This window comes from Coffea arabica, chromosome 3e, assembly GCF_036785885.1.
Source record: "Coffea arabica cultivar ET-39 chromosome 3e, Coffea Arabica ET-39 HiFi, whole genome shotgun sequence".
NCBI classification, from domain to species: domain Eukaryota; kingdom Viridiplantae; phylum Streptophyta; class Magnoliopsida; order Gentianales; family Rubiaceae; genus Coffea; species Coffea arabica.
Window position 1 is genome coordinate 46,795,824 of NC_092315.1, and position 23,137 is coordinate 46,818,960.

At 36.4% G+C, this 23,137-nt stretch overlaps 1 long non-coding RNA gene across 1 annotated transcript; it reads right to left on the reverse strand.

Annotated features, from left to right (window-relative positions):
- Positions 1–19,731: 19,731 nt before the first annotated feature.
- LOC140038310 (uncharacterized) lies at positions 19,732–22,899 on the reverse strand. The gene is made up of 2 exons (XR_011842140.1): positions 22,222–22,899; positions 19,732–20,883 (listed from the first exon to the last, which is right to left on the reverse strand). It is a non-coding gene; the product is annotated as an uncharacterized lncRNA (long non-coding RNA).
- Positions 22,900–23,137: the final 238 nt, after the last annotated feature.

Consider the following 23,137-nt stretch of genomic DNA (forward strand, 5'->3'; position numbering starts at 1 on the left):
CGTCACTTTACGATTTTGGTGACCACAACTCAAGATTCTTCTCCTATCTTTGTCGCAACACCGCAATCAATCTGACAATTCTTCTGAACCAATCTTATGGTCCAATCTTTACCAATTGGATACTCCATGACGAAAATTGTGGTCCAACTCAATCAATTAATTTTTTTTTATTACAATTCTTATGCTCCAACTTTGACATCAGGAGATGCTCAAGACTAAACTCGTGGTTGGGACAAATTTTCAATGTTCATAAGCACCCCAAGATCAATTTTTTGAAGTTAGGGCTCTGATACCAGATGTAGAATCCAAAATTTTGATCAAAAAATATATAGGCGATAAATTTCATAATACCAACTATTATATATTAATCACACACTAAAATAACAAGACCATCAAATTTTACTCTCCTCAGCTGACAATAACAATAAAACTCTCTATTTATTAATTAGATGATTTGGTAGTGTTACAACAACAAAAAATTTTCTAATAAAATACTAATTTCCAAAGAATAAAACTACTCTAACTTAATCCCAATAAAATTACCACAATTTTAACTTAACTAAAACACCGTTAAATAATAATATAGAAATTTTTTTTTGACTTGATTTAACATGCCAACACCTTACCATTGTTGACAAGAGAAAGGTGTACTATAGGAATGAGGGTAATGAAGTTGGTTGTGTATGTCACTGTTATATCCCCTAGGATGTAGTAAGAGAGTTCCATGGCCATGGATATCCTGAACACGTATAGCAGATTGTTGTAGAAAGCAATTAATGGAAGGCAAAAATCCTTGGAAATGGCGATACCTAAATTCATGCATATTTTTGGGGCATTGATGCCCAACCAATCCATGCTTAAGCTGCTGCTATTTCGGCAGTGGCCTTATTTTTAGAGTGTCAAAATTATCAATCAATGTAAAGAATGTGGGTCGCTTGAATAGGTATCTATCACCGTCCGGGCAGGCAAATGCAAGCACAATGAGCAAATGTGGGCCATTTAAACAAGAAGACAGAGATCGTCATGAGTGGAATTGATTCAATTAAGACTATTCAAAGGCTTTCTTAAACAGTGTATAGTAAACTTCATTAATTAAAAATATTAAACATATAATCTTTTAATTAGAAGACAAAAATATATATCATTATATGGTTGGAATCAGGTTACAGATGTTACAAGGCTCCTTTATTGAGGAATTGATTACTTACTAAAACTTCCTCATGTCACTTTAATGGGTTCACAAGACTGCCAAACAGCATGCACCGAGCAGGTCCTGGGACATAGGACAGTTTTTTCATGAATTCCTTGTGAACACAAATCGTGCGTTCAACATTCTATAAATAAACGACCATACAAATATAGATGGAAAATTAGAGACAAATACATTTATTTTTCTCAAGGACTAAATCTACTTTATACCCTTAAACTTATATCACTTCTTCACTGTTCACATTAAACTCTCAATTTTGTATATTTTACATTTTAAACGCTCAAATCAATGATAACATATTGAAAATGTTTAAAATGAATCAAGGAATCGCCGTTAAAATAAAATGATACATTATCATTAATTTGCATATCCTTTCTCATTAATTTTATTAACATTGTCATTAATTGGATTTAATCAAGAGTAAATTTTATATAAACTGTCAGTTTATACACTATCACGGTTGGATGGATTGACACATGAATAAATTTTAAATTTCAAATTCAAAATTTGCACGTGTTATATATCTAATACTGATAGTGTATACATTGGCAATGTATATAAGATTAATCCTTGATTTAAAGCAAACTTGAAAGTTTAGTTTGTATGTCCCAAATTGAGAATTTAAGATGTAACGTATCCAAAATGGTAAAGTTAAGTAATGCAAATTAGAATTAGTCCCTTTCCTAGCAAACATCTATATCTAAGTAAACGACATCTTTGTTTTATTTTATTTTTTCGATAGAAAGCAAAACTTTCATTAATTAAACAACAGACTCCATGATTTTTTGTCTCATTTTTTTTTGATTATTCAGTTGCCTCATTTGTTTCAAATTCCAAATGCATGGAGCCATTATTTTTTTCTTTAATCTTCTCATAATAGTTTTTAAAACTTTTGGCTCTGTTTGGATCCCCCGTTTTTGGGGTGTTTTTGAAAAACTAGTTTTTCAAATACAATAGGGTTCGTTTGGATTCCTTGTTTTTGCACCTGTTTTTGAAAAACTGTTTTTTACATTCCAAATGCTACAGTAAATGTGTATTTCAAAAACAATTCCAAAAACTAAAATTTTTAAAAAGTACTCTAAAAGATAATCTAAAAATTAGTTTAAATTTTTTTAAAATTTTAAAAAATATCTCAAAATATATTCTAAAAACTCTTCTATTTTTAAATATTCCAAAATATTTTTTAAAAATATTTCAAAATATACTCTAAAAACTCTGCTACAACAAATCTAGCCGTACTCATTTTTTTCCATTTAGCATTGCCCCTTAAAATGGCCAGATAATTCCCTATATATGAAATTTCACCTCTAAATTGATCTCTCTATTCCTATTGAAGCACTTCAACTAAATGTATAGCCGACAAATCTGATGTAAGAGACATCAAAGTCTATTCATTCAGCAAAGAATTTCCATTACCGTGAAGCAGTGGTGCACAAGACAGCTACGTTGATAGAGAAGTTTATTTTGTCGATGATATTATCACAAAAAAATTATTCATTGCTTTCTATATATTAGTTCAAGAACCAAACAAACCAAGTCATATTGTTTAAACATTCAGATGTGATTGATGCCAGTCAGAGAAAGTCTATTATTTGTCTCTGAAAAGACTATCCATTTTGTAACGTTAGAAGGTTTTAAGGGTTTATTTTACGTATTTTTAAATGCATTTTATTAGTTGATTTTGGGTTGATTATTTAGTTTTATAACTAAAATAAATAGGTTTTGGTAAAAATATATATTTTTTTGGTAAAAGTGGCTAATATTGCATTTCTATTGATTTTAGTGGTAAAAACTTCATTTTTATGCAGGATTAATGATTCAATCACCAAAGAATGTCAAGTGGGTGAAAAATAGATAATTGGTGATGAATTCAGGTGGTTAAAAGAAAAATGAAGTGAAAAACATTCAAGTGAGGAAATGCAATTCAAGACAATTTTGACACTCTTCGGTATTTCGACTATATCTAGAGCTACACTCATCGGATTGAGGTGATCTTTATACCATTTTAAAGCTACGAAAGAGACCTACAATTGGTATGAAGACATCAAAGTCCAATTCAGCCGTTGTCTTGGTCAAACAGTCGAAAAACATAAACTTATCTGGATGGTCGAAAGCTGAAACCCAGAATTGACCAGTCTATGGTATTTTGACCATGTCTCTGTCCAATGATCTCCAAATTTGATGCTTCTTGAAGCATTGGAACGCTAATTCAAAGGGCTACAACCTTTGTGTTTTGCATAACATCCAGTTCGGTGGCTATCATGGAGAAAAATACAGTTGAAGTGAGGTCAAAAGTGAAAACGCGTTTTGTAGCGGAAAATCTGCAATTTGCTCATCCATTTCTCTTGTGTTCATACCACTTTCCAGCTATAAGTTGCAAGGGAATTCAGTGCACATACTTCAGAAGACAAAAGGGCATACAATATGGCTTATTTTCAAGTAAAAAACATTGGTTATTGACTATCTTAACAAATTTCAGATTTGGGAATCAAAGGATGGAAAATTTGACCAGGAAAAATGAGTTTTGGACCAGCTTTTATGAAGAGACATTGGAGAGGTCAAGGGATGATATGTAGCAAGATTTTCTGATAGCAAAAACTCTCTCTAGCTAGGAAATTTTGCAGGAACACTTGGAAGCTTCATCTTGTAACCATCTAGTACAAGACATAGCAGATTTTTCGAGGGCTTCACCATTACTTGGCTAAGCTTTTCTTTATCTTTCTTGTACTTGTAAACTGAGATTTTTTTATTAATGAAGTTATGAATTTGATTATTATATCATCAATGAGTAGCTAAATTTCTATTCTAGGGAGTAGATGAAACTTATGGCCAAGTGATATGAATTGAATGTGATTTATACTTGTTGTATCTTGTATTAACTTGTCTACTTGTGTATGCTTGATTATTTGTTGTTGTTTGATCACCAATAGCAGGTTTATAGTTGTTATTACTCATTGAGAAATGGTAAAAACAATAGAATAACATGAGTGGAGTTTGAGTTGTTAATTCATGAGAATAGAATTACACTCAAGTGGATTAAATCTGCATTCCATGCATGAACAAGTGCAGTTTCGGTTTTCACCAAGAGATTAGGATAAACCAAACTGTTTTAGACCAATTTTATCATGAGAATGAAGTTTTGGCAATTTTGGAAATGAATCCCTGGTTAAACAAGAGTAGTAACAAGTGTTAAATTCATTCATTTGGATCATTTGTATCATAAGTGGAATCTACATCCCTAGATTCAAGTAATTAGTGAATTTTTTTCTCCATTTGTGATATTGCAATTATCTAGTTAAGGATTTTAGATAGTAAAAAGATTGTCGTCAGATTTAATTCTGAATTTTCTGCTCAAATATATTGTGAGTCTAAATAATAGAGTAAATTGGGATCTAGTAATTGTTTAAGTTGCTCCTCATGGGATCAACCCGATACATACCCTACATTACAATTTTGGCCTGTATACTTGCAGTCAAACAGGTATAAATTCGGATTTAACTTGCACTTGTATTAAAAACCCGTCAAGTTTTTGGCGCCGTTGTTGGGGAGCGGCAATATTAGAGCCTAATCATCTCTATTAATTTAGACATCTTTATTTTTTTTAGTTAAGCTGTCTATAGCTAATTTTACATTTGAATCAGCTTTTGATAAATAAAAGTTGCATAATCTCTCTTATTTCTGTTTGTAGTGTATGAACCGGATATCTCAAGAAGTAGCATCTTTCGATCCAGAAATTGAGAGGACATTACATAGACAAAGAAGGTATACACAATAACAAGAGGAACAAGAGGTTTGGCAACCAATAGAGGAAATCTTAATAGAGCTACCATTTGAAGAAGAGATGGCCGAAAATGAAACAAATAGGCGAGCTCTACGAGATTTTGCTCTACCGGGAATACAAGGATCTCAAACAAGCATAGCAAGGCCTACGGTAAATGCTAACAATTTTGAGATTAAACCATCACTTATTCAAATGGTTCAACAATCTCAATTTGGAGGTAATGCAGTAGAAGATCCTAATTCACACTTAGTTACATTCTTGGAAATATGTGATACCATTAAAATGAATGGAGTTAGTGATGATGCTATAAAGTTAAGGTTGTTCCCATTTTCTTTAAGAGATAAGGCAAAAATATGGCAGGTGAAATATTGGCATGATAAGCATATTATCCCTAAACAATTCCAGGTAAGGCAAAAAGTGCTTTTATTCAACTCACGCTTGAGATTATTTCCAGGGAAATTAAAGTCAAGGTGGTCGGGACCATTTGAAATTACTCAAGTATTTCCTTATGGAGCTGTTGAAGTGGCAAATTCAAGAAATGAAAGGTTTAAGGTCAATGGACAACGATTAAAACCCTACTTGGCAGGTGAAATCGTTCCAAAAGGACTTATATGTCTTTTGGGCGACTCATCTTCAATTTGAGAAGCCGAACCTGTGAGTCGAGCCAACGACTATAAACAAAAGCGCTAATTGGGAGGCAACCCAATGTTTATGTTATATGTGTTAATTTGGTGTGATTTTGTGGTTTGAATAAGTGTTTTAGTTAATTTGTTGTTTTTGGGCTATAGGGTTGGCAAATGGAAGCAAGAATGACCATTTGAAGTGAAAAAGGCGAACTTTGATCAAGCAATTCAACCCCTTGATTTGTGTTAAAGGTGTAGTTGATCCGTTAAAAAGGGTTATTAGTTGCTTGTAAATGGTTGATCGGTCGATGGCTCGCGATTCAAGGATAAACTGGACCGCATCCATCTCAACTGGGGAGTAACTTGTTCTTACTTTTATGACTTTTCTTTTCTTTTCTTTCCCTTACACATTGAGGATAATGTGTATTTTAAGTGTGGGGGAGGAATTGTGTGGTACTTGTGATTTTGTTTAGTTGTGTTGTCAGTTGTGTTTGAAGTTGGATAAGTAGTTGGTTTAAATGTTGTTTATCTTGGGTTTGCTGGCAAGGAGTTTAGTCCACTTTTAAAGGGAGATTCTGTCAAAATTTTTCCAAAACCTTATACTTGTATATATAATAATCATAATAAATAAATAAAATTTTGTCAAATACTCTTTTGAAATAAATATACGTGGTTTTGAAACTTCTTTTGCTCATTTAATTTGGAAATGACTATTATGTCATTATAATTTTTACATCTATAGGAAAGTATATCTAGTAAAGTAGAGAAGATTATGCCTACATTTTGCATATTTGATGAAAATTATTCTTTTTATCTGATTTTATAAGTTAAGAAATTAATATGGTCAATAAGTGTCATACTTTTCTCATATTATTCTTTAGAGGGAATTTTATTATTATTTCTCTATATATATATTTATATAAAAAAAGAGTTATTCTACTCCAATAGTTCTTGTACTTAGTAACTAGGAGTCTTCATCTACAAATATCGACTTTTGCGTAAAGCGGTACTTGAATTAAGAGTATGAAAAGCAACTTAAGTATGTGAAATGTTGAGTAATCGGCGATCTTCATCTAAAAATATCGATCTTCGCGTCAAAAGGCATTTTTCACAACTTAAGTAGTATTTAACTCTTAAAATATATAAAAAAAAGAAGAAAAAGAAAAAAGAAAATAAATCCCTCTTTAATAAAATAAGAAGTTGATCATGAGAATTAGTTAACATCTTTATTGACTATATGAGTTGCTTGCTTGTGAAATTGGGTAAAAATGAGAAATTGAGTTGAATTAGTAAAATTATGGTATACTTGGCTTTTCTTTGTTTGATATTATGAGTACTTGAAGTTAATGGAAAGATCACATAAGGGTTATTTACCTTGATTCAAGGAAATGAAGTTGAAATGCCACATATGTTTATTTTCAATCTTTGGATCATTGATGGTTGGAATTTCATATTGCTTGAGGATAAGCAATGGTTCAAGTGTGGGGGTATTTGATAAGGGTTTATTTTACGTATTTTTAAGTGCATTTTATTAGTTGATTTTGGTTTGATTATTTAGTTTTATAACTAAAATAAATAGGTTTTGGTAAAAATATACATTTTTTTGGTAAAAATGGCTAATATTGCATTTCTATTGATTAATGGATTTCAATCTTCTTAAGTTGGGCGCTTTAGACACCCCTCTAATATTCCATAATAGTGTATTAATCATCGCGAATTACCTGGAGAAAGTTATTGATCGAAGTTGAGGACCGTAGCTATCTGTCGGATTGAACTCGAACACAATCCCTTGCCCTTCATCTTTTTAGTATTCTTTCCATTCCCATCAAGGGGGTCGATGTTCAACTCCAAGAGCGTAGAGGGCTAATCCGGCTCCTGTATGACCACCAATCTTGGTGACACCAGAGGGAGTTTCACCTCTCTCCCTTCCTCACTCGCATCACTCTCCTCCATGTCCGTTACTGCTGCCCTCGCCCCCTACAACTCTATGGTCAGCTCATCTCCCATTTCCTCCAGGTGCAATTCGCTGCTGGGTTGCGAGTCCTCTGCACACCCGCGCAAGCTAGCAGGCTGGCCCTCCACCAGACGTTGCTGTGGTTGGGCCTCCTACGCTTGCCCCAGATGCTGCCGCACCAAGCTCTCCTTCAAGTTCCCCCTCTTCTGCCTATGTAGTCACACCCTCTCGTGCCTCCCTGTCCCTACCCAAACTCTCGCTACCCCCTCCTGCTTTGCCCCCCACCAGGTCTTCTTCTCCCAACTGTGATGGCCGCATGCCAGGACTATCCGTCCCAGTTGGAAGCGGCACCATCTCCCTCTTCGCCTGCACACTAGCCACGAACTGGATGTCCACTACCGCAGCAGAAGCTCCTCCACTAGAGCTACGGCCACGGCTAGCAGTGCGACCACTGCGGCCATATGCCCACCCACTACATCTTAGGCAGTCTCCTTGTGGTTGCGCACCTCCTCTGGCTGCAGGCGAAACTTCCCAGCTTTCTTACCCTCTGTTTTAGATACCCGGAGGTCTGGGTGCAAGATATGACACCCCTCCACTCCATGTCCATGCCGAAAACAATGGGAGCAGTATGGATGGAGATTTTCAAGTATGAAACTCTGCCAAAACACATCGTTGTCGCCGTTCCCAATCTATATTCGTGATGGCTGAGGCTTGAGCAGGTCAACCTCCATACAGACTCTCGCACAGCTTGGACGAGTCGTCTCCGACATTGCCGCATCCACCAACAGCGGAGTACCCAGCGTTGAGATGATCTGAAAGAGAACATCCTTATTGAAGTAGTGCACTGGCAGTTTTGGGAGTTGGAACCAAACGGGGGCTACAGCAGGCTCCTTATCCACATGGAACGCTGTCGACCACTTGAAGACTCTCATCGGAAAGCCATGGACATACCAGATGCTTCTGGCCTAGAGTCTATGAAAATCAACTTCATTCCCCAGCTTCATGAACACATGTCATGAGTCAAACAACCCCACCGAAGCTACTTCTCGTAAATCTAATGAGAAAAAGAACCTGCGTATCTCCTCCATTTTCGGTCTTCCCCTAGAGAATTTTCCCACCAGGGCATACTTGTAAGGAATGGCCAGCCGATTGAGATCCTCCTGTGAAAACATGAGAGTTGGTTCCCTCTCATGGGTCGCAGATGATGCATGGACGAATAGAGCCGGCTGTGAAGATCCGGCTGAGAAGAGAGCAGCAAAGGATTTGCGTTGGAAGGTTTGGGAAGGAGAGGGACACCCCCCAGCAGGTGGCTGGAGGGCAGCCATGGCCGTGGACGACAAGCAGCGAAAACCCTACTAGCGGCACTCAAGACGCAAACGGCGATGTTCCTATTTTCTAAAACTGTAAGAAATCTTTTTTAAATCGGTTTTCACTTGGACATTTTCTCAAACATGTGGAAGGCATGATTTTAGCTCACATGCTTCTTGAAATTTGGCCAAATATAAACCCCAAAAATTTTTGCCAACAATCAAAGGTTGAATTTTTTATCAAAAATTTTTTATAACTCCTATTCCTAGTGTCGCGCCCCATTTTTTGAAACAAAGAAGAATAAAAACGAATTTGGAAAAAATGGCTTTTTGAATCAATTTTTATTGAAAAATAAATTTTTGATTAAAAATGAAAAACTTGGGTCTAAATGGGACTTGTAATTGCGACGATTTGACCCAAAATATAGTTTAAAAAGGGTTTTTGATTGAAAATGGAGTCACCACTTGGTATAGGGTTAAGGTGTACCAAGTCACCTAAAAATGAATTTTTAAAAGAAAAGTGGAAAAACCCTTTTTAAACGACTCCAAGGCTACGCAAATCAAAGAAAAAGGTTCGGGAGTCACATTTGAAGAAAGGAAAGGCAAGGATAAGTATCCAAGGCACCCCTTCGACCTAGCCAAGGCTAGTTGCGCGATTTAGTCAAAAATTTTCCTTATTTAACCTAAAAATTTATCACATTTTGGATGTACTATATAAATGCAAACCCTAGACCTAGGGGATATCGAGGGGTCGAAATTTCTCTTCAAAACTCACTTGGTACCAATCACATTAATTGTGACGCCCAATCAAGATTCTTTGAAGAAGTCACTAATAATGCAAGACATGAGACTCAAAAGAAAGAAAAAAGTAAAGAAAATATAATAATATACAAATGTGTATGTCCTAAGGGAATGCATCATAATGGGTGCGGGGAATTTTATACTCGTGACTTCAATGTTCCCTTTAATAGAGAGAATACGAGCGTGCTAAGACTAGAAAAGCCAAACTCGTCCATATCCCATATCCAAGGGGTTATTTCCCTATCTAATCAAGCAAAAATGCACTAATCTACCCCCCTAATTTCCTAAATGAGATGCAATGTCTAAGTGTTGTATACATAGGGGTAAGGGATATTTTATTAGGGGAAATATTATGAGAAAATGATAAAATCCTAAAAATAGAAAAAATATGCATGAAGTGGAATGTAATCATACAAACATGACCTAACGCTTAAGGGGCTCCTAAGGGTCTAGCGTTGGACTAGCCCATGTCTATGAGTTCTCACTAGACTAGTGGAAAACGGGATAATAAGCCACAACTAGCGTTGGACTAGTGTGGTGACGTGCATTCATCCATCATATTCATCTACGACTATAGAAAGCAAGTAGACATGCCAATCACCTATAAACACGTAGCACATAACACTTAGCATGCTCGACTAAATGCAAGAGCCTAATAAAGCAAATTAACACGTAGCAACAAGCATGCAAATAATCACACAAAGCAAGAAGAGAAAGCGAATAAAAACCTAACTATTACATTTGAAGGGGGGCCTACTATCTAAGGGGAAGACTTAGAAAAGTAAATCCTAACTATTACATTGGCTAACTAAAACAAATGGGGAAGGGGAAAAATGAACAAAAATGCTCTCCAAACCCTATCTATTACAAGCCAAGAGGTGTACACATATCCCATAAAAGAATAACTTAATAAAAGCAAAAGTAAATGAAATAAATAAAAGGAATTAAAGAAAGGCAAGGAAAGCAAAGTAGACATGTAATTCTCACTTAACACGTTGGATCACATAGAGGAGAGACCAAAAAAAAAAGATAAAAGAAACTATACCTCCCTTGAATTGGGGTCCTAATGGAGTGAAACCACTTATTTACCCTCCAAAATAAAAGAAAGGGTCAAGGCACCACTTTAATTCATAAAGAATCACAAAAGATAAAATAAACATGAAATTGAATCAATTAAATCATATAAACAACCCACATTCAAGAGGTCAAAAGAAGAAAGGACTTGATTACAAAAATTAACAAAGTTACGGGGTCAAAATTAAAGAAAAAATAAAGTTTATGGGCCTATTTGCAATTAATTTAGGGACCCAATTGAAAGTAATGAAAGCTTGCAGGGCCATAGCGAAATTAAAGAGAAGTACAGGGACTGATTTGCGAATTCATTTCTCTGGCTTCGTAATGGATTAAACCACTGGGCTATTTTATTTATTTGTTTATGCCCAAAGATCATTCGGCCCAATCGGAAGTCCAAGGAAAACAATCTGGCTAGCCCATCATTTTCACTAATCTAGCTCATACAAAATTAAGGGCCTCAAGTTTCCAAGCCCAAATCATAAACCCAGAAGAAGCAAACCAAAATCCATTAGTCCAACCCAACTAAGTATTATTACCCAAAAATCTAAACCATAACTAAAACCCAACAAGAGTAGTAAATTAACTAAAATTATTAAGCCACAATTATGATCTAAATCCCCGAATTAATTTATCCCAAAAAGTCACATAAAATGGGCAAACATAGGATTAAGCTTAAGAGGGCGAAATTAGTTCAGCTTTTCCAATTTTTGGGGTCACCTCAGAACAGGGGGAAACTTGAGGGGTTCATATGCAACAAAAACAGGGATCTAATTGAAGGAATTACAACAGTTTCGGGGGGGGCAAATTATGAAGTTCAAAACTCTTGGGGTTATATTCCAGAGGAAGCAAAAATGTATGGGCTGAGAATGCCATTTTTAGACAATTGATTGTCTTCTCCAACGAGCTTAACATCAGTTTAGCATTTTAGATCCCTTTTTGGTCAGCAATACCAGAACATCTGGTTTCAATTCCAATTATTTCCAACAATCAATGAAACTCCAACAACACTTCCTCTCACAACATTTATTCGGATTCAAGCATAGAGATATGAGAATTCATACGTAAAATGCGGGCGAAATCCTCTTCAAATAGAATGTTCATTCGGGCATTTTAATAAACAGCAAATGGGCATGAAAAAATTCAACAGATTTTTGCTCAATTTATGTTGTAACTGGCCCCAAAATTATCAGAAACACACAAGGTTTCAATCCAATCAACCCGCGAACATGTATATTCAAGATCATGTATGATCACAGAAACATTATTAGGAACCAATCTTCGAAATACATGTCTCTGAAATTTCAAGAGTCTATGCTTAGAAAAGGGAAAAGGAAAAAGAAAAGGGTTGCTTACAGCTCCCTCTTGAGCGGTGGTGACTTGCTGATGGCGGTGGAGGATTCCATCGAGATGGTAGCTGCGAAAAATTCTGGAGCGGCCAGCAAGATGTAATTCCTCCGCTCAGTTTTTCTGCTTGCCTGAAATTCCTTTTCTTCTTGCTCGGTTTTTTGCAACTCCCTTTTCTTGCTCTGTTTCTGTTTGCAGCCGCGGCCCTTTTCTCTATTTTTCCTTGGCTTTTCACCAATTCTTTTCCTCACTTAGTTCCTCCAGCCCGCAGCCTTTTGCTTTTTCCTTGTTTTCCCTTTTCCTCCCCTGCCGAAACCTCCCCTGTTTTTCCTTTTGTTGCTCCGTTCTTTTTTCAGTTCTCTTCTTCAACCAAGAGCCTCCCTCTCTGTTTTTTTTTTGTTTTCCCCCAAAAGGTCTCCGCCGCCACCTTCTTTTTCTTCCCTTATTTTTTTTACTCTCTCTCGCTCATTTTTCTCTTCCCGGAAAACCTCCCCCAATCTTTTCAGATTTTCCCTTTTGATCTTGCTCTCTGTGTTTTTCCAGCCCCTTCGTCTACTGCCAACTTCTCTCTGCTCTCTCTCCTCTGCTGCGGCCCTCTCATCCGTGGCTTCCTCAATCCTTTTTTTTTTTTTTAAGCTAAACAAGTGTCCCCCTAAATGTTGTGTTGTCAAAATAAGCAAAGGGACACTTGTCCCCCATATTCCTTAACCACTTGTCCAACCGTCCCTAATACACTTTTCCCTTTTTTTTCTTTTTTTTTTTCCGAAAATTTAGTGCAAAAAACCCTTAACTCAATTAAAATAAAACAGGGGACACGAATCAAAAAAAAAATAAAATAAAAATCTAAAATCGAAACAAATAAAATAAAAATTGAATAAAGTTTAAAATCAAAATTTGGTGTCTACAGTTTGCCCCTCTTTGTCTGAGTTTTGGAAAAACCTGAGACAAAGAAGTAGACACCAAATACTTACCTGTGTCTTTGGCTGCAGCTGCTCGAATGACTGTCATTATTGAAACGAGGACTGACCTCTTTAATGAAACTTTAAAATGGGAATTGACCCGAACAAGAAATTTAAAATCATGGGACTGACCCGAATAAAACGAAAATCATGGGACTGACCCGAATAAAATTTAAAATCAAGAGATGCACGCTAGTGGGACTGACCCACGGCTAGCGGCGGGGTAAAATGAAAGGCGCACTAGTGGGACTGACCCAACGGCTAGTGACGATGCAAAATGAAATGCACACTGGCGGGACTAACCCATGCTCCAATGGCTGTGAAAATGAAATGCTTACTGGCGGGACTGACCCACGTTCCAATGGTAGTAAAATGAAATGCTCACTGGCGGGACTAACCTCACGCTCCAGTGGCTGTGAAAATGAAATGCTCACTGGCGGGACTAACCTCACGTTCCAGTAGCGGTGAAAATGAAATGCACACTGGCGGGACTAACCCACGCTCCAGTAGCTGTGAAAATGAAATGCACACTGGCGGGACTAACCCACGCTCCAGTGGTAATATAAATGGAATACCTTGACAATCGGACAGTGGAATCAAACCCGAGCCTGCCGTGATAACTGGTCGGTCAGTGGGATAACACCCGAGCCTGCCGAGGTAACCGGTCGGTCAGTGGGATTAAACCCGAGCCTGCCGAGGTCGGAGGGATAAAACCCATGCCCAACGAAAATAAAAGCGGTCCCAATGTGATAGAGGCTAAACACACACGTTAGTGAGATAAATTCGATGCTAACGGTGGTAGAGTAGAATAAAACGCACACGTTAGTGAGATAGACTCGATGCTAACGGTGGTGGAATGAAAATACACGCGTTAGTGAGATAGACTCGATGCTAACGGTGGTGGAATGAAAACGCACGCGTTAGTGCGATAGACTCGATGCTAACGGTGGTGGAATGAATTAAGGGTGGTTGTCAAGAAAAGGGGTAGAAGGGTGCGCGGCATATGCTGAAACTTCGCGCACAAGAAATTTTGATTTTTGATTTTTGATTTTTTGATGATTTTTTTTTTGAAAGAGAATCTCTTCAAAAATAATTTGCCCTAGTGTGGGGTCTTTTTCTTTCTTTCTTCTTGTTTCTCTTTTTCCATTATCGGCCTTCCACATCATTGGATGCTTCTTCATTATGTTCAGCCATGAATACCTGCACAGGGGCTTACCGAAATACAATATGCACTTAAATTTCTTATTTTGAAAATTAATGCAACTACTACTCATGAAAAGAGCAGCGTGATTGATTCGAAATCCTCAAATGTATTGTAAAAAATTTGCCTCGGTATGGGCTTATTTTGTGAAATGTCACAAATAAAAGAATTTGCCCCAGTTTGGGCCTATTTTGCAAAATCTCTCAAATGAAAATTTGCCCAATGTGGGCCCATTTAATTGCAAAGATTTGTTCGGATGACTCTCCATTTATTTGAACATATTAAGAAACTATGTTTTCTAACAGAAAATTTCATGATGAATTTATCAAAATAATACCAAATTACAAATGATTCTTTCCTCATTTTAGCATTGATGCTTAGGGTAAAGGGTCACCACTTCTTGTTAGCTCATCCTTCAGGACTAATCAAGTAGGTGTTATTTCTGCTTTTGAGGTGGCTAAGGAAAATGAGAAATCAAGATTTGTCTTGTTCTTATGCCCAAATTTGTTTGTAATCCATTCAACATCATATCTTAGTGAAAGCAAATAGTATGTCACCCCTATTTCTTAAGAAAATTTAGTCAACATAGATGCTTTGAGCCTGCAATATATGGGTAGAAACGATGTGGAATCAGGTTATACCCTTTTGATCACAAATGATTGAGAGATTCCTTAGAAGCATAATCCTCACTTTGAGTTGTCATGAGAGATAAGTCAACGATGGACTTTATGAGCTTGTAATGTGGCTTGAAAACGATAGTTAAAGAATAAGACTTTCAAGGACATTGCACCGAAGATCGCATTTCCAAAAATTGGCCCAATTTGAATTCGAAGATTTTCGACTTTTATCACCACTCAACAGGGAATTCACTATCGAAATTTCTTTTGCATTTACTTTTCTCACTTTCTCTCTCTTCTTTCCTCAAAGGTGTCCCGCGGGTTTTCATATGATGAACACTGTCCACCTCACAGCTAATCAATGCAGAAATACATTTAAAAAAATTCTTGGCATCAGTATAGGAGCATCACCTGCCAATTAGAAAATTTCTTGACAGAGATATGGCAAAGAACAGAAGTCAGGGCTTCCGACTTTTGTAATGGGGTCAGGTGGGGTGCTTAGAAAGGTTAGGGCTTGAAAGCAAATTTTCTGAAAATGGTTTAAATGACCTGAGATCGCATTATTGTATCAACCCTTTTCTTAGGGTTAAATCAGAACGTGCCCCAGTTGATTCTCAATTGAGGCACTTTTTCCTTTCATTTGTTTTTTTTTTCTCGACCTCTTGCCATTCTTTTGAATTTTCAAAATTTGCCCAGTCTATTTTTGAACTGAGGTTCTCTTTTCTTCTTTTGCCCTTTTGCTTTTGTTGTTTTTCACCTCTTGAGACTTTTCTTTCTTTTTTCAACTCAAACTTGCCCCCAGTGTGGGGTCTGCGATTCTCAGGGGTTGCCAAACGAAATATTTTATTCTGAAGGCTCAAAAGGGGTAACTAGGGATAGAATGTTGGATTGGAAAAGAAGAGGGCCTGACTTGTATTCCGTTCCTTACATTAGCTCTGAAAGGAAACTTTCATTAATGCGAAATTTTTTTTGCATGCATCTGAATTAATTGACTGAGGAAAACTTCTGTTCATCCATATCTGTGAAACATAAGGGATTTGCGGACACTCCTTCTTCTTTTTCTTTTCTTCTTCTTTTTTCAAAATTGAAGCCCAGGTAGAACCAAATTTTTCCCATTTAGGGTTCTCTCTTTTTGGTTTCAGCATTTTTTCTTTTTTCCTTTCCCCTTTCTTTCGAAAAAAATCTCCAATCTCCTTCCCCAAGGTGGGGTGCGATCATAAGTGCCTTTGAAAAGAACCACCCATTTTAGCTCAAACGAGGATGCAAGGGATAAATATTGTTTAGGTTGTAGAAACGATGGCCAAAGTATCATTCTTACACTTCATGACAACCAAAGTAATGAAATGCTCATTGAGAATCCATTCCCTTTTTTGATATTTGAAAATTTTCCAATGTAGGGCAGTGATCATTAAGGCTCTTATTTGAAACGAATTTATTCTTTCAAAGGCTCAAATGGGAGAGCAAATGATAAAATTTGTATGGATAGAGAATCGAACGCTTGAAATATCATTCCAAATTTTCAAAATAAACAAAGATAATGCACCATTTTGCTTTCACTTAGATGTGAATTGAATATAATTAGACACAGTGAACATTTTTCAAGCAAGGATTGCCCCAATTTGCAATTTATCAATCAATGTGACTGATTTTATTTTGGGGTTAAGTGAAGGAGAAAAAGTATCTGATAGGGTCCTTTTGAGTGACTGTTCACCCTTTTTATTCTGAGCACTTTTATTGTATAGCTCGGATCCCCAATCAAGTGTACGTAAGGATTTCAGAAAGCATACATTTGTGAATTTCAGGCTGGAAGTTGAGAAATTCTCAATTTGGTCTTATTTCTTAAAATTCATCATGAAATCTCCGAAAAAATAAAGAATGAAATGTACATGAATATACATAAAACAATAATTGTCCAAAACTTTATTGCTGAAAAAGTTTACAACAAAATTTCTCGTTCAATTATAATACAAATGAGAAGAGAAAACTTCTAAAAAGCTTCACATATATACATTTTTGTCTCCCTTTCTTTTTGAACAAAATGTATCAACAAATCAAATAAACAGAATTTGCCTTTGAAAAACAATTATAAAGTCTCTCAGAGGCTTTAGCCTAGCGCTTTCGGATAGATCTTTCATGTTTTCATTGCAAGGCTTGCCCAAGAATCAAGTGATACTTGAAATTTTCAAATTAAAATATTTACACCTCATTAAAACATTTTATGAATGCAGGGGAGGGGGAAAAAATAAAAGAAAAATAACCAGAGTTAGTAAGCAAGACTGCAAAATGAGTATGCATGTCCTATGGGGGAACCCTTTTATGCTAAGGGTAGGCCTAGCATGAAAATGCAATCCTCTGGGGTAGGCACCATACATTACCTGATGAATCCGATCAACTGATCGAGTGAAAAAAGATGTTTTGAAAAAATTTGGCCAATTGAAATGAGAAAAGGACATCTGTCCAAAAGATGAGAACAAAGTCCGAATGGATTGCTTGCTTTGATCAACACAAAATGATGCGTAAAAGATATTGCAATGTCTCGATTAATTTATTCAGTGAACCTTAGACTTATTGATGATCTATTCAAAAAAATCGACCGGATCACCCTAAAAAGGGTAAATTGGACAAATGAATTGAATGAAATTGCTGATTTTTTCAAAAATCGACCAGATCATCCTAAAAAGGGTAAATTGGACAAATGAAATTGCTGATTTATTCAAAAATCGACCAGATCACCCTAAAAAGGGTAAATTGGACAAATGAATTGAATGAAATTGCTGATTTATTCAAAATCGATTCGATTGCCCTAAAAATGATAAATTGGACAAATGAATTGAATGAAATTTGATTTATTCAAAATCGATTCGATTGCCCTAAAAATGATAAATTGGACAAATGAATTGAATGAAATTTGATTTATTCAAAATCGATTCGATTGCCCTAAAAATGAGTGAATTGGCCAAATGAATGAAATGAAGTTATGATTTATTCACATTTGATTGATTGAGTGAATTAACAAAATGGATTGGATGAAATTAAGGAATAAAATGATCCAATGGATTGAATGAAATTGATAGTAAAAAATCGATTGAATCATAGCAATGCATTAGTCTATGAGCCTCCCAAAAATCAAAATTTGGCCTCAATACATTTATCGTTTCAACAAGGAGGAATTACTTGTGAATTTCTTCAAATTAGTGTCCTTTACGCAAGGGATTTTTACCAATTTTTGATAAAGTGACCAAAAAGTGATAATTAGCTGCTCATATTCTAATGTGCAAAAAATTGCTGCCGTCTTTAAAAAGATCAGATCCTACCTTACCTCGTGCACTACCCCTTTGGATGGTACAAGAAATGTAAACGTGCAAGTCTCATTGGATTATATATCCGATACACACAGGGCGGTTTATTCCTAGTACGGGATCCCCTATGTGGCATTCCCTTCTAAGGTGGATGCATGATGCTATTTATTAAAGCGATGTAAATATGTGACAAATATAGCCTAAGGGACATAAATAATGCATTGGGGGGAAAAGGTCTAAAATGAAATGTACTTGTTGAAAATTAAGTGTAAAAATTGAAATTTAAACATGTGAGTTATCTAGTGGGTAAGTCACTAAAAGAGTGCCAAAGAGGCCTCTTATTGCTAAGGCACATGAATGCAAGCCAAGAAAACAAAAAATGGTTAGTGCAATTGATAGTACACATAACATATTGGGAACAATTAAGAAAAGAAATACAATAAAAGCAAGTAAAAGGGGTGGAACCCCTTCCCTCGTGCCTAATGAGCTTAAAAAAGGTGAGGCTGACTCTAACCTAGGAAAATTCCAACATGAATGCATGAGGCTGGGGCTCACTAATGCGACTAGACTCGATAAGGTCTAAAAAGGTCCCCAAGCCTTCAGACCTAAGGGAATGGGTCATCAATCCCAAGACCCTCGGTCGGTGGCTCGAGCGATCCCCTAGGTATTGCTATGGGCACAGGGCACACCATCCACATACCTAGAGAAATCATTCCTAGTCCTACAAGGCGGTGTGGGAAAGAGCCCACGAAAATAAAATAAAATGGGATAACAGTAAATAAACGTGCACGTATGAGGTGTTCCCTATTTTGAGGGAATGGGTTGAGAACCAACGCGAGACTCTAAAGGTGACACACACCCCCCCCAAATGCAATGCAAAGCGCGAAACACAAAAAAACCATTCATCCATCAAAGCAATCATACACAAATGTGAGGTCGTGAGTTGATACGCGCGAATATGCAAAAAATCCTAAAAAAAAGGAAAATGCAACCCTAACATCCAAATGCGATATATGAAAAATGTTAAAAGAAGAAAAAGGTTGACTAAATCGAATGCTCGGACTCTCTAAGTCCCCAGTGGAGTCGCCAACTGTCGCGCCCCATTTTTTGAAACAAAGAAGAATAAAAACGAATTTGGAAAAAATGGCTTTTTGAATCAATTTTTATTGAAAAATAAATTTTTGATTAAAAATGAAAAACTTGGGTCTAAATGGGACTTGTAATTGCGACGATTTGACCCAAAATATAGTTTCAAAAGGATTTTTGATTGAAAATGGAGTCGCCACTTGGTATAGGGTTAAGGTGTACCAAGTCACCTAAAATGAATTTTTAAAAGAAAAGTGGAAAAACCCTTTTTAAACGACTCCAAGGCTACGCAAATCAAAGAAAAAGGTTCGTGAGTCACATTTGAAGAAAGGGAAGGCAAGGATAAGTATCCAAAGCACCCCTTCGATCTAGCCAAGGTTAGTTGCGCGATTTAGTCAAAAATTTTTCTTATTTAACCTAAAAATTTATCGCATTTTGGATGTACTATATGAATGCAAACCCTAGACCTAGGGGGTATCGAGGGGTCGAAATTTCTCTTCAAAGCTTACTTGGTACCAATCACATTAATTGTGACGCCCAATCAAGATTCTTTGAAGAAGTCACTAATAATGCAAGACATGAGACTCTAAAGAAAGAAAAAAGTAAAGAAAATATAATAATATACAAATGTGTATGTCCTAAGGGAATGCATCATAATGGGTGCGGGGAATTTTATACTCGTGACTTCAATGTTCCCTTTAATAGAGAGAATACGAGCGTGCTAAGGCTAGAAAAGCCAAACTCGTCCATATCCCATATCCAAGGGGTTATTTCCCTATCTAATCAAGCAAAAATGCACTAATCTACCCCCCTAATTTCCTAAATGAGATGCAATATCTAAGTGTTGTATACATAGGGGTAAGGGATATTTTATTAGGGAAAATATTATGTGAAAATGATAAAAATCCTAAAAATAGAAAAAATATGCATGAAGTGGAATGTAATCATACAAACATGACCTAACGCTTAAGGGGCTCCTAAGGGTCTAGCGTTGGACTAGCCCATGTCTATGAGTTCTCACTAGACTAGTGGAAAATGGGATAATAAGCCACAACTAGCGTTGGACTAGTGTGGTGACGTGCATTCATCCATCATATTCATTTACGACTATAGAAAGCAAGTAGACATGCCAATCACCTATAAACACGTAGCACATAACACTTAGCATGCTCGACTAAATGCAAGAGCCTAATAAAGCAAATTAACACATAACAACAAGCATGCAAATAATCACACAAAGCAAGAAGAGAAAGCGAATAAAAACCTAACTATTACATTTGAATGGGGGCCTACTATCTAAGGGGAAGACTTAGAAAAGTAAATCCTAACTATTACATTGGCTAACTAAAACAAATGGGGAAGAGGAAAAATGAACAAAAATGCTCTCCAAGCCCTATCTATTACAAGCCAAGATGTGTACACATACCCCATAAAAGAATAACTTAATAAAAGCAAAAGTAAATGAAATAAATAAAAGGAATTAAAGAAAGGCAAGGAAAGCAAAGTAGACATGCAATTCTCACTTAACACGTTGGATCACATAGAGGAGAGACAAAAAAAAAAGGGATAAAAGAAACTATACCTCCCTTGAATTGGAGTCCTAATGGAGTGAGACCACTTATTTACCCTCCAAAATAAAAGAAAGGGTCAAGGCACCACTTTAATTAATAAAGAATCACAAAAGATAAAATAAACATGAAATTGAATCAATTAAATCATATAAACAACCCACATTCAAGAGGTCAAAAGAAGAAAGGACTTGATTGCAAAAATTAACAAAGTTGTGGGGTCAAAATTAAAGAAAAAATAAAGTTTAAGGGCCTATTTGCAATTAATTTAGGGACCCAATTGAAAGTAATGAAAGCTTGCAGGGCCATAGCAAAATTAAAGAGAAGTACAGGGACTGATCTGCGAATTCATTTCTCTGGCTTCGTAATGGATTAAACCACTGGCTATTTTATTTATTTGTTTATGCCCAAAGATCATTCGGCCCAATCGGAAGTCCAAGGAAAACAATCTGGCTAGCCCATCATTTTCACTAATCTAGCTCATACAAAATTAAGGGCCTCAAGTTTCCAAGCCCAAATCATAAACCCAGAAGAAGCAAACCAAAATCCATTAGTCCAACCCAACTAAGTATTATTACCCAAAAATCTAAACCATAACTAAAACCCAACAAGAGTAGTAAATTAACTAAAATTATTAAGCCACAATTATGATCTAAATCCCCGAATTAATTTATCCCAAAAAGTCACATAAAATGGGCAAACATAGGATTAAGCTTAAGAGGGCGAAATTAGTTCAGCTTTTCCAATTTTTGGGGTCACCTTAGAACAGGGGGAAACTTGAGGGGTTCATATGCAACAAAAACAGGGATCTAATTGAAGGAATTACAACAGTTTCGGGGGGGGGGCAAATTATGAAGTTCAAAACTCTTGGGGTTATATTCCAGAGGAAGCAAAAATGTATGGGCTGAGAATGCAATTTTTAGACAATTGATTGTCTTCTCCAACGAGCTTAACATCAGTTTAGCATTTTAGATCCCTTTTTGGTCAGCAATACCAGAACATCTGGTTTCAATTCCAATTATTTCCAACAATCAATGAAACTCCAACAACACTCCCTCTCACAACATCTATTCGGATTCAAGCATAGAGATATGAGAATTCATACGTAAAATGCGGGCGAAATCCTCTTCAAATAGAATGTTCATTCGGGCATTTTAATAAACAGCAAATGGGCATGAAAAAATTCAACAGATTTTTGCTCAATTTATGTTGTAACTGGCCCCAAAATTATCAGAAACACACAAGGTTTCAATCCAATCAACCCGCGAACATGTATATTCAAGATCATGTATGATCACAGAAACATTATTAGGAACCAATCTTCGAAATACATGTCTCTGAATTTTCAAGAGTCTATGCTTAGAAAAGGGAAAAGGAAAAAGAAAAGGGTTGCTTACAGCTCCCTCTTGAGCGGTGGTGACTTGCTGATGGCGGTGGAGGATTCCATCGAAATGGTAGCTGCGAAAAATTCTGGAGCGGCCAGCAAGATGCAATTCCTCCGTTCAGTTTTTCTGCTTGCCCGAAATTCCTTTTCTTCTTGCTCGGTTTTTTGCAACTCCCTTTTCTTGCTCTGTTTCTGTTTGCAGCCGCGGCCCTTTTCTCTATTTTTCCTTGGCTTTTAACCAATTCTTTTCCTCACTTAGTTCCTCCAGCCCGCAGCCTTTTGCTTTTTCCTTGTTTTCCCTTTTCCTCCCCTGCCGAAACCTCCCATGTTTTTCCTTTTGTTGCTCTGTTCTTTTTTCAGTTCTCTTCTTCAACCAAGAGCCTCCCTCTCTGTTTTTTTTTTTTTGTTTTCCCCCAAAAGGTCTCCGCCGCCACCTTCTTTTTCTTCCCTTATTTTTTTTACTCTTTCTCGCTCGTTTTTCTCTTCCCGGAAAACCTCCCCCAATCTTTTCAGATTTTCCCTTTTGATCTTGCTCTCTGTGTTTTTCCAGCCCCTTCGTCTACTGCCAACTTCTCTCTGCTCTCTCTCCTCTGCTGCGGCCCTCTCATCTGTGGCTTCCTCAATCCTTTTTTTTTTTTTTTTAAGCTAAACAAGTGTCCCCCTAAATGTTGTGTTGTCAAAATAAGCAAAGGGACACTTGTCCCCCAAATTCCTTAACCACTTGTCTAACCGTCCCTAATACACTTTTCCCTTTTTTTTTTCTTTTTTTTTCCGAAAATTTGGTGCAAAAAACCCTTAACTCAATTAAAATAAAACAGGGGACACGAATCAAAACAAAAATAAAATAAAAATCTAAAATCGAAACAAATAAAATAAAAATTGAATAAAGTTTAAAATCAAAATTTGGTGTCTACACCTAGGTTTAAATT